An 18,316-nucleotide genomic window follows, 5' to 3' on the forward strand; every position below is an offset into this window, starting at 1 on the left:
ATAAATATTCAAGATTTAAGACCAATAGGCCACCAGGCTCAGAGAGATCCACTACCTGATCTAGCCTCTATGACCAGCTCCGGTCCTGTCTCAAGGGCCCAAATAGTACACGATCCCGGGGCTACTTCGGACATTGACTGACTATGTCTTACCAACTCTTGCTCTCCTACTTCCAGTCCAGTCTCAGCGGCTACGAACTTTCCATCTAATCCACCTAGCCCGGGCGTTTTCCTTCCACTGGATCTACACTTGGAACTACTAATAAAGCCACAAATTCATCTAAGGCGAATCCTGTTGCCAGCTATGTTCAAGCTGATACTATTACGAACTCAAACATCTCTATCGCCCAGGACACAGCAAAACTCTTGTCCTGGAATGTGGCTGGTATTAACAGCAAACTCGTTGACATTGAGTGGGGGGCATTTGTCGAAAATGTTAATGTCTGCATGTTCCAGGAAACATGGGCAACACATTGCACGTACAAACAAGGGTATAGCTCTTTTTTTAAACCTGCTAAGCCATCTTCAGCCGGTAGGGCGACAGGGGGTCTAACCACATGGGTAAAATCTACAGAGGTGAGAGGTATAAAGGAGATATATGTGGATTCTTATGACATTCTGGCTGTTGCCATCCACCCAGTCTCAGGCTCTCCTGTCCTTTGTGTAAACATCTACAGTAGGTCGGGACCCTCCAATCACCGCTCTCCCACTATTGAGCTACTGAATACCTTAATCCCAGATCTCCGTCTTAAATATCATATTATAATAGCTGGTGACTTTAACGTTCTACTTGAACTTAATGCAGACCACATAGAGGTCATGCAGCTTGAAGATAGTGTATGGAATATCCCTTCTCCCTTGATTTCTCACTCCATTCAGCAAAATTCATATAAACCATGTGTCAGGGCTACACAGATAGTGGATCTTATGATATCCCACGGCCTCCGTTTTGGCAATGGCCGCTTCCCAGCGGATACTCCTGCCAGACCAACCTTTTTTAGGGGCCCATACAGCAACAAACTGGATTATATTTTTTTCGACTTAAGAGTTTGGAACCATATTCTAGATGTGGAGGTGGGCAACCCACATACTAGCGATCATGCTCCCCTCCAGATCACGTATAAGAGACCTCTCCTAGCAGGGGTCGTGCTTCCCCCTGTCTCCTCTACTGCTATGGAGTTGTCTAGTAATAGGCGTACAGTCAGATGGGATTCCTTTGTGCAATCAAACAAGCTTCGAGGAAATTTGTGTGCCTTAACCTCTTCCCATCAGTTATTTGACGTCAATCTTATTCTGGCTCCAACAGAAGTACTGCCTCTCCACCTGGACCTTTTTGCTACCTTGAAAGAGCTGTTTACTAAACGCCCTAGGCCATTGACTATCTCTTGCATCCAACCTCACACTAAATGGTTCAACAAGAGGTGTAGGGAGGCTAAAAATACTTTGGCCAACGCGTTAAGGACTAAGGATAGATCAGGTATTATCAATGCTAGACGCCATTATGCCTCTACTTGTAATAAAAGCAAACTCGAGTACGAAGAGGGGCTATGGAGCAATCTACTTGAGGCAGCTACTGTCCACGACTCCAAACGGTTCTGGCTTCTAGTCTCCTGCGGCGATCAGAACCGAGCACCTTACCTGGAGTCCTATATCCCTCCTGACATTTGGCTCTCCTATTTTAAGGAACTGTATGGCCCTCCTCTGGGCAGTCACATCCCTGACATAACCTTGGGGGAGCTAACAACTCTTGATGAGCCCACGTTCTTCTTGCCTCCCTTCTCATTGAACGAAACTGTGTTGGCCATCGCTGCTCAGAAAGCAGCAAAAGCCCCTGGGTCGGATGGGATCCCCTCCGACATGTTTAAAGTGGACCAGAGCACCTGGGGCCCTTATATCAACAGGCTTTCTAATGCCATCTTGACTACCAGAATCTATCCTGACTCATGGAAAGAGGCAATCATTGTGCCCATACACAAGAAAGGAGAGAGGAACATCCCGGGTAATTATAGACCTATCAGCCTCCTCGACAACCTCCCAAAAAATTTTTGCCACCAGTTGTTGAGCAGGCTGAATAAGTGGTCAGTTGAAAACCAAATCTTAAATCACCTTCAAGCGGGCTTCAGAGAAAAAATCAGCACAATAGATCAGATATTTCGCTTTATTTCTATCAAATGGAAAGTCGTCGATGTTGACTTAGGCCATCTATATGTAGCATTTGTTGACCTAAAATCGGCCTTTGATCTAGTACCCCGCCACAAACTGTGGGAAGTCTTGTCTAAAACAGGAGTCCCGCTCCCTATCTTAAACATTATTAGAGATCTCTATACTGGCAATTATGGAAGAATCAGATGGGGCCCCCAAGGCGAATTAACTGAAAAATTTCTTACTGCTCGAGGTGTAAGACAAGGCTGCGTGCTTGCCCATACCTTATTCCTCCTTTTCATAAACGCATGCATCGCTTATCTCATGGAGTGTTCTAATGACTCCCCCAAACTAGGAGGGCAGAAGATTCCCTGCCTTCTATTCGCCGATGACACCCTGCTGATATCTCAAACAGCCACAGGCCTCTCAACCTTGTTTTCAAGATTCATGGATTTTTGTAATGATCATGGCCTCGAAATTAATCGATCAAAAACTAAGTGCATGGTGTTTGGAGATAGAAAAGGCAGAATGCGACAACCTATTTATTTAGAGGGCGCTGCGTTGGAAAGAGTCAGCGACTTTGATTATCTAGGCCTGAAATTAGAAGACTCGCATAAGTGGCTGTGCCATATTCAGAAGGCCACCCTATGATTGAAACAGCAAGCGAGTGGCATTGTAAGATTCGCAGCTAGATCCCCTAGCTTTGCCATGACGCCCGCTGTGGAAATCTACAAATTACAAGCAAGAGGGGGAGCAATTTATGGAGCCGAATTGTGGGGCCATTGTTGCTTAGATGATTTGACAAAAGTGGAAAACTCTTTCTTAAGGTCACTGCTAAGAGTTCCTTCCAGCACCCCATTGCTCCCAATACGAATGGACCTAAATCTGCCCTCCATCAGTCAGATCGTCGCACTTAGGCCCCTGTTGTACTGGATTCGCTTATGGTCATTAGATTCTCTCGCCCCCTATAGATGTGGGCTAGCTAACTTGATGGCCAATAACACCAGCTCAAAAATCAAGTGGTGTGTATACGTAGAACGGACCTTCTCACTACTTGGCTTGGGCTCTTACTGGAAGGACCCATCATCTATCCCAAAAAATGCGACACAGACATTAAAGGATGCATTTTGGCTCCATGTCCAACTTTCACAACTGTCTGCTGTTTCGCCATCATCCATGACGGGAAATTTTCTACATTTTAAATGCCATTATGAATTTGCACAATATATGGATATAGTTTCTTCTCCGTTCGCTCGTGCATTATATATTAGATTTAGGGTGGGCTCTCTTCCTTTGCGCACCCTCACATATAAATGGTCTAATTTTAGTTGCTCTTCTAAGACATGTCCGATGGGCTGTGCCAGAGAAGAATCAATAACCCACATCCTCTTTCAATGCCCCGCATACCGCAAACAAAGTGTCCGCTGGATCATTCCTTTATGCAGGATAATGGGTTTTAAAAATTGCTTGCTAGCTCTGAGAATTTTTAAATCTGACTTATCTGTTTTAGTGGTTTGTTGTCTGGCAAAATACTTAGATTCAATCTGGCGTATCAGACTGAACACGCTCAAAAAAGCAGAAGGAAAACCAATAATGAATGTGGGGAGCAGTCATTGATGAATCTATTTTTGTATGCACCTACTACTTCAATTGGTCTAGACGTATCTCCCCTCTGCTGTTTTTATTTTGTTCTGTCTTAGATACTTTTATACTTTTAAATAGAAATGCCTTTTTTTTATCTGATATGTTTTGCCAGGTCTGTATTTGATTTTTTAATACCTACGATGTGCTTTTACGTAAATCTATAAGATGTGATTGTACAGTAGGGAAATGCTTATGTCCAAACACCTTTTCTTTCTCTCCTTTTCTTTTTTAACCTTTTATGACTAAAACTGTCTATGTAGCTTGTTGCTCTTTTTTTAAATGTGATGTGCTTTTATGGTATTTATATTTACCGAAATAAAGCAAATGATGATGATGATGATATTTTGTAATGCGTTTTCCTTCTTCTTGATGGTATAGTTTCCCATATTTTCCTTTGTGATTGTGTACCTTCCCCACCTGGTCGCTACATGGCACCTTTGACGGGGGGGGGAAAGAATTTCCAGCTACTCAACTTTATGCTTGGTTGTATTTCACCTGCCCATACAAGCCAGTAGGATTTGTGCTTTGCATGTTCATCTAGGGTCCTATTACAGAAACTTTGCACCAGTGGAAAAGACAGGACAATATATATGCACCTTTTTTTTCTGATTGTGTAATTGGGAATGGAACACAAGTATATGTATAAAAGGGAGTGAACTCACATTGTTATTTCTACTTTTCAAATGTGCTAGTACTATGTTTCAGACAAAATATACTATTTTCCCGTTGTAAAGGATTAGGAGCAAAGGGAGTGCAAAATGAGCTTGATCTCGTTTAACGTGTTCTTCACGGACTAGGCTTTCCTTGTTAAATTCTCTATGACGCAAGCAAAATGATTTAGAAACAAACATTTGCATTTTATCTACTTACCAATAGTTCCAAAATCCAATTTTTAGTTTTTGACCTGTCCAAAAAGTTTTTCCTAATAGGCACTGGAACAATAATTTGTTGCTTACTTTCGCATTAAACAAGCAACACAATACTGCAAAAATAATATGCCTCGTATTTGCGCCAAAGCAAAGTTTCTGTAGTGGGGTCCCTGATTAGAATTGTATCTCATTTGAAGATTCCAGGTCGGCTGCATGTTTTATTGGTCTCCAGGTTTGAGGTTTTATGTAATTTCTTCTTATATGATATTAAGCCTTCGGCATTTTTGCAGTGTTGTTATATCTCTTTCCCATCTAAGCCTAAGTGGTATAATGTCTGCTTCGCCTGTACCAATATAGCAGTACACCTCAATCCTTGCTTGGACTTATTTTAAGCTCCCCTCTTGTCATTGGTTGGTATATTACCTGCTATGACTCTAATATGATGGTTGGCTGGTCGTATGTTTCTTTGTGGTATTATGACCACGTAAGTCTGACAACCCTCGGCACTATGAGGCCATATCTATGAAACATTTACAAACTTTGGTAACATAACATGTATAACACAGCGCAACTCAACAGAGCATAACATTACATATCCAAACACAATGCAGCACAAGACATAACATAATATATATTTTCTCAATCTATGGTTCGGTGATATTGCTCCTTTGAAAAAGCTGCCTTTTTTGAACCACACTTTTTAGGTTGAGCATAGCAGCACACATAAGTTGCTTTTCCGACAAGTTGGTATGTATCTCAGCTTTTAACAACACCTACCTCATGCCCATCACTATCACTAATTCCTGGGCTTGCCCTTCAAAAAACCTTTGATGACATTGGTAAATGGTTTACGTTTGTTCCTCCTTGGGGAAGTTTTGTCACTGCCTTAGCTATCGCCTATTACATGGCTAATTGCACTTTCGCCTACAAGTTTGACTGCAAGCGAACTTCTTTTTCCTTTTGTGTCTCTCCTTATCGCTGATGCTCATGGTGGCCGTGGCACTGTGAATCGGCTCGCTTATGTGAAACTGTTTTACTTTTGATTTTCAAGTTATGTGGCGAGAAAAGTCTGGTTAGAAGTTTACAATGCTAATAGCTCTAACTCAAGCAAATGCGAGACCGATTGCATTGCAAATGCTTGTTTTTTTTTGTTGTTTTTTGTCTTAAGTTGCCAGTACTAGATACACATACTGCACTTAATAAAATTACATATTGTATCCTAGGCAAACATCTGCATGTGTCTTAACTGGTACTTACCTTTGCTGGCCTCTGCACCCCTAGACAATGTTAGGAAGAGAGGAACTGATGATCAAATATATTCAGCCCTTCCAAGAGAATCTTTCCAATGACAGCTGCCAAAACGTCTACCGGTGCTCATTAACACGAGAAAACCATCGTGAAAGAAACTCGTGTTCATGTTTAACGTAGCAGATAATTGGGAACTTTTATTTCACCCAATTAACAGCCCAACATCCCCTCCTTAGCTGTTTTCCTGGTCCCCATTGTAAATAATCTCTACATTTTAGGTGAGATGCCCTTTCAAATGACTGTTAATTGAGTGGTACTTCGGAAGAAATTTGTAATTACTGAGAGGCAGAAAGTGGATTTTTAGTCCCTTCGGGATGCTTGTGTTTAACAACCTGGCTATTAACTGGGCCAACAATTCATTCGATTCGAGTTACTACTTAAGTGCTGAGCCTATTGTTGGAACATATTTTACCTTCCAGACTTCTAAAAAGCATGTACAATCAAAACATGCTAGTTCAGTGAGCTGAGCGCTGACTTCAAAGATCTACCTGTAACCAGGCGAATAGGTCAGGACTTAATGGGCTAATGAATTCACCATTCACGGATTAAAACGAGACACAGGAGAGGGAGCCAGCAGGAGCAGACAAAAAGGGCTAAAGCAGTCCCTCAGCAGCACTTGAGTGGAGGTGGAAGGACAAACCCAAACTTTCTTATGATACATTTAGGTGAGCGATGAATACTTGACTGGGCTTAGTCAGCAAATGATGCAAGAGATTGATAAAAGAAAGCCAGTGGTAGAAAAGTATGGACACAAATCCCAAATTATACATATACTGAATGACTGTACGCATCAAAGAGTTGTCATTACATGCTTGTATACATACCCCGATTTGTATGGATGTATCAAACTTGCTTCTTCAATATGTGAAATGCCCTGGCACACTTTCACATAAATATCATATTCAAAACCAAAATGAATAACTGTAGATGCATATAGGATTGAAACCTGGAAGACATAGAAACGCTAGTTATGAAATGCAATAACCATACATCACCACGCGAGTTTAGACACTCCACTCAGCAAGAAATAATGGTGCGGTAATAATGAAATCTGACATCATCACACAGGACTGGAGGGCCTGGTTCTGGAAGACCTATGAATCAACTTACTGGGTGTGTGTAACTAGAATTTTCCAGCAGTCCCAAAGCAGTTTCCTATGTACCAGTCTGATAAGACTCATTGAGTGTGCTTTTTCTTCGTTCGAAAGCTATTTGTTTATGTTAGTTAAATGTCAATCATCTCTCAAGATGCTGCAAATAAATTGAGCTGTAAATGTTCCTTCATTTTATGAATATCCACCAGAAGACCAGGTGCTCTAGCAGTGAGAAGAGTGAGCCAGAAGTTAATGTTTCTTTGAAAAAGATCCCTTCTTGGACCCATCTTAGAATGTTGACAGAAAGCTGAGTAAGAGTAAGCCCATCTGCCCTGTGTCCCTGACTGGAGTCTCTTATAAGCTGTCTGGCTGCTGCAATGAGGTAGTCTATAAGTTATTTCAATGGTCTTCAACATCCTTGGCATTCATACATCAAGCTGCGTCCAATCCTCTCCAACAGCAGTAGCAACTCTCATATCATTATGGTCTTCGTAAACTCCTTCCTTCCCAACAGCTTATTCAAATGAAATGCTTCATATCCTCTGTGGCCTCACCACATGCAGGGAGTCTTTCAGAGCTCCATTCTTGCATACATGGTCTTCGAATTTACATGGATATCCACAGGCTCCATCTATTCAAAGAAACAAAACCCTAGCCTAATAACATGTCCATACACAAAAGTGTAATCGGGAAATAGCACCCTCTGTCTGAAAGCATGCCTTAACGCAATCTACACAGATATTCACTATCAAGGGACTAAAAAGAGTTCAATCTGATACAAGGTGGCTTCCTCCAGGAATGGTTGCTAGACATAAAAGCTGAAATTATTCTAATTTCACTATTCACTACACTTCACTTCCAGGCTTCCTCTTTTATTCCAATCTAACCTTCAAGTTGCACATAAAGCAAAAAGCTAGGCAGGTGGATTTTAATTTGCCCTATGCAAAGATTGAAAATCTTCTGCAGCACTATTTAGGCCTTTGTCCTGTCCATTGTTGATGACACAAAATTTCTGCTCATCTGTCTGATTTGCCCAACTAAAAATGGGCTTGCATTCTCCGCCCCATTTCATCATCAAGAAAAGGATGTATGATCTTATTGTCTCACTAGGAACCAATTCCTCCTGTGATCTGTATCAAAATATAATCTACTGGTATGCTCAAAAAAGGTGTGAACTCAAACACCTGGCTGCCAAAATGTGAATGTTCAGATAATTCTGCAAAATGCACATCTGTTATATTGCAAGACCAGACCCAGAAGGCCTTTAAAGAACACAACACACAAAGGGCCTCATTACAACCCTGGCTGTCTTTGACCGCCAGGGCTAAAGTGGCATTAGTACCGCCAATAGGCTGGCGGTACTAAAGCCTGCATTATGACTGTGGCGGTATCGCCACGGTCATACCGCAGGAACTGCCAGGCTACCGCCATGGCGGTCCCAGCAGTTGTAATCCACCAGGGCAGCGCTGCCCTGGGGATTAAGAGTCCCCATCCGCCAGCCGTTCCATGGTGGTAAATACTGCCATGGAACAGCTGGCGGAATGGGTGACTCAGGGGGCCCCTGGGGGCCCCTGCACTGCCCATGTACTTGGCATGGGCAGTGCAGGGGCCCCCATGTACAGCCCCATCGTGCAATACACTGCCTGAATTACAGGCAGTGGATTAGGCGACGGGTGGTGCTGCTCCTGCCGGACCGCCGCATTGCCGCCGGCTCCATTAGGAGCCGGCTGCAATGTTATGGCCGTACGCCCCGCTGAGCCGGCGGGTGGAAACTCTGTTTCCGCCCGTCAGCCCAGCGGGGATGTCAAATTACAGCCGGCAGATTTCAGGCCGCATTGGCAGCCTGATGATGGTACAATATTGGCGGGCGGCCTCAGCCACCCGCCAATGTTGCAATGAGGGCCAAAGTCTTTTTTGTCTATCTATGCCCCAAGATTAGGGATTGTACTACCTCTTCCTCGCAAAGCCCCCTCTTCAGTACAAAGCTGGGGTACTGCACATTCAACACTGATAGTTGCCTCATTCTACTCTGTCATCACGCCCGCATCTTTCTTTTCAGAGATAAGGCTTTTATGGCATGAAAAAATATTATGTAAACTAGGTGTTGGGAGGATGTTTCATTCTGCACATGGAATTGGTGTCATTTGGAGACTAGCGCAGAGTTCCAGCCAAATTCTGCCAATCACATTGTGGACTAATTTTCTCATGGTTCCAGATATGCGAGCATAAGCAAGATTTGGCAGCCCATAACTCCCGTTTTTTTGGCCAGGCAGTCACAAGCAGCCACAGTCAGAGGGCAGTTTCTCCAGTAGATTTGCTGATGCTTGAGTAGATTTTCTACTTGAGTGGCAGCAAAAGTAACTCTAATGGCTGCACACTCTTGCACATCGCATTGCAAAGTTTGCCCTGATTTTTCAGTGCTACTGCACTACTGGCGCTAAATTGCAGCACGAGCACTGCGACATGCACATTTCTACTCATTGGTGGAACTCCACGGAATCTCTTGAGGTTTTTGTGTAACTCAGCAGAATTCTGCAGAGAGGAACTCTGCGAGTTCCACCCACTTCTAAGGTAAAGGTTTTTGACGCCACACAGTAACCTTGCGAACCGTGATTGCACCTATGTTACTATTTCAAACATGCTGCTGCCCTTTGGCCAATAATCAGACTGTGTAGGTACTGCTAATAAACTAAAAAAAGTAAAGTGACCCAGATGACTACAGGGGGAGCTCACTGACAGCTTTCCTGGCATGTGTAGTCTGTAAGTAAACAATGGAGAAGTGATGCAGACTGACCATAACAGAAACAACCATATCTTGAAGTAGCTTGCTGGTGCACACCCATGGCACCCATGCATGATTTACATGCCTGTGAAGGTCATGTACATCTGAATGGACTGGAGGCATGCATGCAACCCCGAAGCTCTCATATTGCTCTATATCACCTGCTACACGTGCTGATGACCAGCTGCAAGAACGTGGGAGGAACAATGACATAAACTGTATATACCGGTGGAGTAGGTTTTGTTTTGCCTGGCCTTCTCCCCAAAACCAAGCTATTGAAGAATACCAATTTGTTCTAGGGTTTTGAGAGAGAAGGTTGGCTAAGCATGTACACTATGCTGATTTGCACTGGATCCTCTCTTCTTTCAGCTTGCTTTAAATTTTGTGTAAATATTTTAAACTATTCACACTTGTACCTTGGCACTATAATATCATGGGCGCCCGCAATATATTGCCACAATTAGGCCAGGGCCAACATTATTGCTAATGTGGGCACTATCTAGACATTCCTAAGCCACAATTCGTCAGTCAGTGAATCTAAAATGCAGAGATCAGCATTATAGCCGTTGTGGGTGCCTTTGATGTTGACAATATGACAAGAATTACAACCATTGTGCAGTGGATGCTCACAATATGGAAGAAATTACCTTTGTCACCATAACGAAAGCATCACTGTGAAACTGATGCCCAAAATATTCAACAGATTAAAACCGTTGTTCTAGATTAATAAAAATAGGAGTAGGTGAAATAAATGAAGCAATTGCTTGTGTGTGAAAAAGACAGTTTTGGTTCTTCCTGTGGGGTGTATCTCGGGGGGTTGCTGGTTTCTGACCTTATTCCAAACCAGAGTAATTTGTGTAAATATAGTTTGTCAGCAGGGGCATTGTTGGACCTTGTACTATATAGACACGTTGCTGACTTTCCTACACCTTTGTGGGAGGATTGTGTTTTTTGTTAAGTGTAGTGTAATTTGCTGTTTATCCTTGTTCAGTTGCAATTCAGGTGGCTATAGGGTTGAGTTAATACGTTTATCCTGGTTATCTGCATGATCTACCTTGGAAACAGTAACAAATTACTTTCTGTGTCCTTGTGCATTATTCTGCCTGGCCTTGTGTCACTGGGTCCTATGTTTTCCTATTTCTGTGTTCTGTCTGAGTCTCCTAGCTACTTGATCTTACTTCTCCCATCTATCTTGCTTTAATCAGAATTAGTATATCTAGTAGATGGTGCACTATCTAGATATGTAGATTGATGAAAACATATATTCCAATGAGACTTACTGCACAAGTACAGTCTCACAGGCTATTGTGGTCAACTTGTAAACGTTCAAACTGTGATGCAGGATCAGCCCACTAACAGTGATTGTATGTATTCCTGTTCTAGCCTTGATGAAGGAGTAAATACTAGATCATAGAACCTTGTGGGTTTGGAGTTCTTAAGTTTTGTGTGCCAAGTCTGGGACAGGAAGGGGACCTTCTGCAAAGGGCCAAAGACCCACCTGCATAGAAAGGCCTAAAAATGAAAGTATGTCCTCCTCAAAATCCACTGAAAAGCATTTACACAAAGACCATATCACATGTTATATTGCAGTGGCACAAATACCTGGGGTCAGCCAACCAATCACATTTGGAATATAGTCTATGGCAGACTGGTCTAAGGAAGCCAGATTTCGACATAGACTGTTCCAGTTTCAGTTTAACTAGTTACCTCTCATCTGTTTCACTGACCCTGTCTATTGCCTCCAGGATAGAGCTTGTTTATTTTCTTCATACATTTTGTTCACAGTTAGGGAACCTTACACCTATGACCTTCATCATTGTTTTGCAATTCAGCCACTTGTACCCGCATCACCTTCGCTCGTCTTTGCAGGCTGATACTGTGCGTGTTTTTAGTTGTGTGTTACAATATCTACATACATTTGTATGTAAATAAGCCAACCGTAGTGTTCAATGGTTCAGTGTACATAAGCTCCCTTTAATATTTTTGAAGGGGCAGAAGCAAAACATGAAATTCAGAAAAGATGCATAAAACTCTGTGCAGTGTTGGACTTAAATGATCTTTTCCTTGTCTTACATTTCTTTATCTTATACTTCAGCCTCACTTTGCGTATATGGGCAATGTTGCAGTGTTGGAAAGTGGGTTACTGGTAGCGGTAAGTATAACAAAATATAGGTTTAGTAAAGGTCCCAGTAAATTAGCCCCTTGCTCAACCCTTGGTAGATGTAACTGAGCAGGCAAGCCTAACTTAGGAGACAAGAGTGTAAGGCATTCAAAAACACCAATATAGTAAATAAGTGAGACACAATAAAAAACCCACACCAATTTATAAAACTAGGTCATATTTTTATAAGTAAATAAACACCAAAACGACAAAAATCACAACATAGGGAACTGGAGATTTGATTTTTAAAGAATAAACACTTTCTAGTGCTTACAACACAAAGAGCAAACTTTACTAAAATTCTCCAAACTTCAGGAGGTGTTTCCTAAAGTCCTCCTTGCAGGTACAAATTTGCAATGATAGCCTATGGAGCCCAGTATCTACAATGGGGGACAAGGAATGATCAGTTTTTCCCTCACCAGGGCTAATAAAACATATTTTATAAGGCCCTTGCTTACAGTTACATAACCCCCCACCCCTGAGACACCTGGGGGAGGCCCTGGGGTACCTAATATGTGAAGGTAAGGTACATCATCATATTTAAAGTGCCCATAGCACCAACGTCGAATTGGGACACCATTTCTATTTAAATGCAGTCTGCAGAGTCAGGCTGCATTTAAAAATGACTGAAAACCTCTAGCGGTGGCCACATGCAAAGGGCAGCAATTCAGCTGGGCCTCTATTTCCTTGTCCTATTATGTACTAGGGTCTTATAGGTAGATGGCACCACGGGCCATATTATTTACTAGGCACTTATAGGGGCTGTCATACAAATGGTAAGAATTTAACTTTTAAAGGCAGGCTGCAAGGCAGGCCTGCATTTAAAAGGGCAGAAAGCACACAGCAGCGCATACATGCAAGTGCAGAATTACTGCTGGGCATCTAATCTCCATGCCCTATTAAATACTAGGGGCCAATAGGCAGATTGCACCCCCTTGCCATACTAAATACTAGGGACCTACAGGGTCTGTCAGGACAACTAATACCTAGTGTACTCTACTACATGGGTGGGTTTTAACATAGCACTGGCCCTGGTCTGGCTAACAGAGCATAGGGCACAATCAGAATCAGTGACCTTCAGCATCAGTCATCAACAAACAAATGGGGATTAACAGGTCAAAAAGATGACTTCGCAACATACAGGATGCGGGGCAGCTCATCAAAATAAAATAGTTTCTTAGCCCTGACCCTTTTCCTGATTCTACATAGACTCATCACCACGCGGGGATCATAATTTTTTTGTGTTCAAATGGTAGAAAATGGGACAGCAAGGAAAATTAGGAATATAAATCTCAGCCATTGGAATGTGAGTTTAAAAAAAACTTATTGTAGAATGTGTGTTATGTTATGGAGCTTCTATAATCATATAGACAAAAGAGAGAATGCCCTCAAAACAAGGAGACACGGTTAATTAAATGTATATATGTTTTCCTTTTTATATATAATTCATTAATAAAAAACATACAAACGTTAAACACAGTAACACATATCCACAGAAGAGTTAAATTTGTCGGCTTTCATTTCAATATGAAATTAATGAAGCATAATTTCCATACATGTGGTATCCATGTTAGTCTTTTACATTGGGCTCAAGTTGATATTTGAACGAGTGTTATTGTGGATTGAATTATATTTTGTTATTTCAGAAATACCTAGGGGAGCTTTGTTATTGTATCATGCATCTTTTGTATACTGTATGATTACCAACCACCCACCCCTACCCTTGCACTCCCAACAGCAGATTATTTGAGGGCAAGGTCGCAGCCATAAGGCAGGTGACAAGAGATGGATGAATGGATGTGTGGATGGATTACATATGGACGGCTGAAGCAGGACTGAAGTGTAGACAGTTGCCAGATGTGGTTGGGTGTTGGATAGAGGGATGATAAAATGGATGGAAGGACAGACAAAAGGAAGTAGAGGGAAAGAGAAGAAATAATGGAACAAAGACACTTAGATATGAAGGGAAGAGAAGAGTGTACATCGGAGAGAGTGTGTGAATAGTGCAGAGAGAAAGGTAGATCTCAACCGGGTCCCTGTCTTTACCCTGTTCTGAAGAAGTGTATTTTGCTGCATGTTGTATGGTTCATAATTGCAGCAGCTCTAATTAAGAAGAAGGAAAGGCAACGTTTCAATAGTCACCAGCAGTGCTTTTCAAATAACACAGCGTGGCTTCTAAATGATTGAGTGATAAAACGGCAAAAAGGTGCATTTACTCACTGACGTACATATCTAACCTAGGGGGGGAAATAAAGTAAAGTGCCCTTGATTGACAACTGTCTAACCCCTTTTTTTCATCGGAAAAGTACATAAAAAGGCATACGGAGCAGAAGCTGTGGCCTATGCACTATAAAAGCATTGCAGTGCCAGTTTTTAAGAAGAACTGCCATTTCAGCGACCTCTTAACTAACGCCTTTCTTCTTTTCACAATAACATAATGCATTTTGTTCACCTATTGACTGACACTTTGGCTTCTCTACTAAACTTATGGACTACTTTCACAGGAGACGTACTTAATAAAAGCACTCAGCGACAACATTAGGCCTCCCACTCTCACTTTGGTTAAATACTGTTTCCCCCCAGACTTTCAGAAAGGAAGAATGAAGGGGAACGAGACAGGTAAAAACAATAGGACTCCAGTGACGTTGGTCTTCTTTGAGAGGCAGCAAAATAGCCCGGTGTGTCCCGGCATCCTTTGCAGAACCTTAATGCATCTGTCAAGCACGAGCGCCCAAACAGCTCTATACCCCTCCCAACTGTTCAGATTGTTTCCCTGCTTTCTTTCACCCCAGCCCTTTTTTATCAGGTTTTTGTTAAGCTCGGTCCCAGTTTCTTGTGCTCGGCCTTTTTCCCCTTTCCCATTACGTTTCGAACGGACTAGGCCGTTGCCCAGGGCACGGCTGAGCACACACGCTGAAAAGCAGATCTTCTGCATTGTCTGTCGCCTGCTCGGCCTGGTGGCATTTCACGCCATCTTGCAACGGCTTCTCTTCACAGTAGGGACCTTCCAATAACTGCCAGAACGAATTATACCGGGGCTTATCAGTTCATTTTCGTCTTTCAGCCTGCATTGGGAGGAGAGTCGGGAGCAACGCCCTTGTTGAAGGGCGACAAAGCAGCGTAGAAATAGATTTGATACAGCCTCTCTGAGCAGTTATGTTCTGGACACCATTAATGACACCCTAGAAACATGGATTACGATAGGGTGCTAACTATGGACGCTTGTGTCTGGCAGGCCATCCGAAACCATTTTGCACCTTCTGGGGGTGAAAAATTAGCAGTGGAAATTGTACTTGTTAATTTGTTTTAGGTAATCAAATAGCACCACCCGCTACCTTAAGGTTGTCAGCAAGTATGAAGAAGCATTGGCAAAGCCAATAGGTTTTGCCTTTGTTTTTTATTCCATTCCATTTTACTATCTCACTGGAATATACATATTTTAAAAATGTTATAATGTTTGTTTTAAATGTGATAGATCGTTAATAGTTGTTTATGTTGTTTATTAATTAAGCAACCATCACAACATAAACAACTATTACAGTTTTATCAAATTTAAAACAAACATTATCGGGCTAAAAAGGAGGAACAGACCACACGACATCGTCTTAAGGGGTAAAAAGCCGCTTTAATAGAACAGGTCCGGTATAACAATAACCTTGGCAATTAGCCTCACAAAACTATGACCTCACTAAACAAAGTTTCCTCCTAGCCCCTCCCCCACCCTTTAAAATTTCCCCTTCCCATTAACCCTTAATCAAACCCTTCCCCATCTGTCTTACTGCCCCCCTTCTGTATTTCCCTTGCCTTTCATCCCTTGTGACCATTGCTACAACCTCCCTGACCTCAAACTTTCTGCATCATCCCGTCCCCCCCCAACGGCTTTATGTGCAAATCCCCCCGCTCTGACCAGACCTGCCTACCAGCGGCATACTAACTTGACAAAACATCAACATACAAACCCAATTCATGAACAAAATACCTGTCCTCTTAAAGCCTTTTTAAGCCTGAATAGCACAAACTTGCCACCGAAACAAACGCAGCTAAACAAAAAGCCCGTTAAACACCAAAACAAAGGGGAGGGTGGGTGGACCAAAACTAACTGAGTACCGCCTCCTGGGTGTGAACCACGGCCAAAGAGGCCGCCCACACCCAACCAACACCTTTTATACCCACCCCAGAGACACCACCCCTTCCTGTTCTATATCCAATAGGATTAACCCGATCCCTCTGCAGCCTGTTCCACCAGCCCGATAAGCCCGGGGGGAGACCAGGCATGCCTGACTCCCCCCAAACACCCATCGGGCTAAAAAGGAGGAACAGACCACACAACATCGTCATAAGGGGTAAAAGGCCGCTTTAATAGAACAGGTCCGGTATAACAATAACCTTGGCAATTAGCCTCACAAAACTATGACCTCACTAAACAAAGTTTCCTCTTAGCCCCTCCCCCACCCTCTAAAATTGCCCCTTCCCATTAACCCCTTAATCAAACCCTTCCCCATCTGTCTTACTGCCCCCCTTCTGTATTTCCCTTGCCTTTCATCCCTTGTGACTCTTGCTACAACCTCCCTGACTTCAAACTTTCCGCATCATCCCGCCCCCCCCAACGGCTTTATGTGCAAATCCCCCCGCCACGCAGGAAAACCGCACAGTGTTTTCCTGCCCCCACCCCACAGCCCCCTTGCATGCTACCAATCCCACAACCTCTCCCCAAACAAATCCGCTTTGAGCATCCTCAACTCCAGTAAATACAGCTCATTCCCCATGAAGGACAAATGCACCCCATCCTGCCGAAACAATCCACCCTCCGAAACCACCAAATTCTCATGCCGCAAAGTCGAAAACCCTTTTTTCTGCCAAAAATTTCTCATTTCCCTATTTACCTTCCTCCTCTGCCTTTCTATACCTGATATCGAATACTCCCCTCTCCACATCCTACGAGGAACCAAACAAGTCCACACAATAGGCGTGCCAGCCCAACGTTCCTTTATCCTCAACAGATCCATTTTCATTGTCTTTAACAAACCAATACCTGATAAGGAAACCAGATCATTCTCCCCAAGATGAATCACCAAAAGATCTGGACAAACACCCCTCTCCCTCCTTCAGGACAAAACTGATAAGAGCTCACCCCACCTCATGCCACTCTTACCCACCCAACTAACTTTAATTCTCGTCCCATCTAACCCCAACTGCTTCTCAAAATGCCTGGACGCCGCTTGCTTTTCCACCCAACCCACAAAGGAGTGCCCGACAATCCAAACGTTACAGCATCCCTCAGGCCCACGGACGCAACCTACGAGAAAACAACGAAAAATACATAAAATACTTACTACTCAAATACGCCACATAACAAGTGACAGAAGCCTGAAAAGAAATACCGTAGCTGATGTCAAAGCATTATTGAAATTGACGGACATAACGCTTAAAACATTGAGATTTCCACCTCCCCAATCCCATTATTGCAAAATCAGATTTACCTCCAGCCCTTGCTTCCGTGGCCGCTCCTATTCGAAAGGAATGTGTCCCATCACAATGATAATCCATACCCAACCAACCCAAAGCCCGTCTCAAAACCACAAGTAGTGGATGAGCCGTCAATAATGAACCATCCTCATGCATGAATACAAACCTTGATGACTCTGGTAATCCTCCTACGAAGGACACCCACAACCCCGTCCCCTTCAAAAATACTTCATGACCCCACCCCAAATGATCATTTTTTGATGCCCTCAACCAAACCACCACAGCCCGCTCCCTACCTGCACATCTGACCGCAAAATCCCCTACTGTCCCTTGACACCTAAAAGCTCCGAAACCCTAAAGGCTCCATGAAAAAGCCAAGACATACAGAGTGACAACAATTTACATTCCCAAGGTGAAAAACAAACCACCCAGAACACCCAGAAGATCTTGTAATAATCCTGACGTAATAGATCTACGACGATCCTTTCTCGCCCCACCCTCCCTAGCCCAACCCGCAATCAAACGTCTGCAAAGCTCACCCTCCACTGGGTCATATCCCCAAAAATACTTACCAAAAAAGGATATCCCTGACAACTTACCTGATATAGTCACAGCCGATAATCCCAGTTCTATTTGCTGCATAATAAATTGAACCACATCTTCCCTCCGCCTGTCACAAACTTCCACCCCCCCTTCCCGTCTAACAGCACCTGACCTTAAAAACCCCAACCAGGCCTGCTCGTAACTCTTCGGAGTAGACGGGGCTACTGATTGTTGAACCAGCTGTAACATTCTTACTCTCCTAATTCCCATAATTCCCTGGGAACCGCAGTCTTCTGTGCATCCGCTCC

The 18,316-nt window shown here is 43.1% G+C and overlaps 1 protein-coding gene across 7 annotated transcripts in view; it reads right to left on the reverse strand.

Moving 5' to 3' along the window:
- CDH20 (cadherin 20) overlaps nucleotides 1–18,316 on the reverse strand; it is a 1,654,453-nt gene that overhangs the window by 326,608 nt on the left and 1,309,529 nt on the right. For 4 of the 7 annotated variants that reach the window (XM_069219506.1, XM_069219509.1, XM_069219511.1 and 1 more), the window contains one exon: nucleotides 6,787–6,908. The exons of the other annotated variants lie outside the window; for them this stretch is intronic. The gene's annotated coding sequence lies outside the window, so the exon portion shown is untranslated. The remainder of the gene's footprint in view (nucleotides 1–6,786; nucleotides 6,909–18,316) is intronic. 7 annotated transcript variants of the gene reach the window in all.

Source organism: Pleurodeles waltl, chromosome 2_2, assembly GCF_031143425.1.
Source record: "Pleurodeles waltl isolate 20211129_DDA chromosome 2_2, aPleWal1.hap1.20221129, whole genome shotgun sequence".
NCBI lineage: Eukaryota > Metazoa > Chordata > Amphibia > Caudata > Salamandridae > Pleurodeles > Pleurodeles waltl.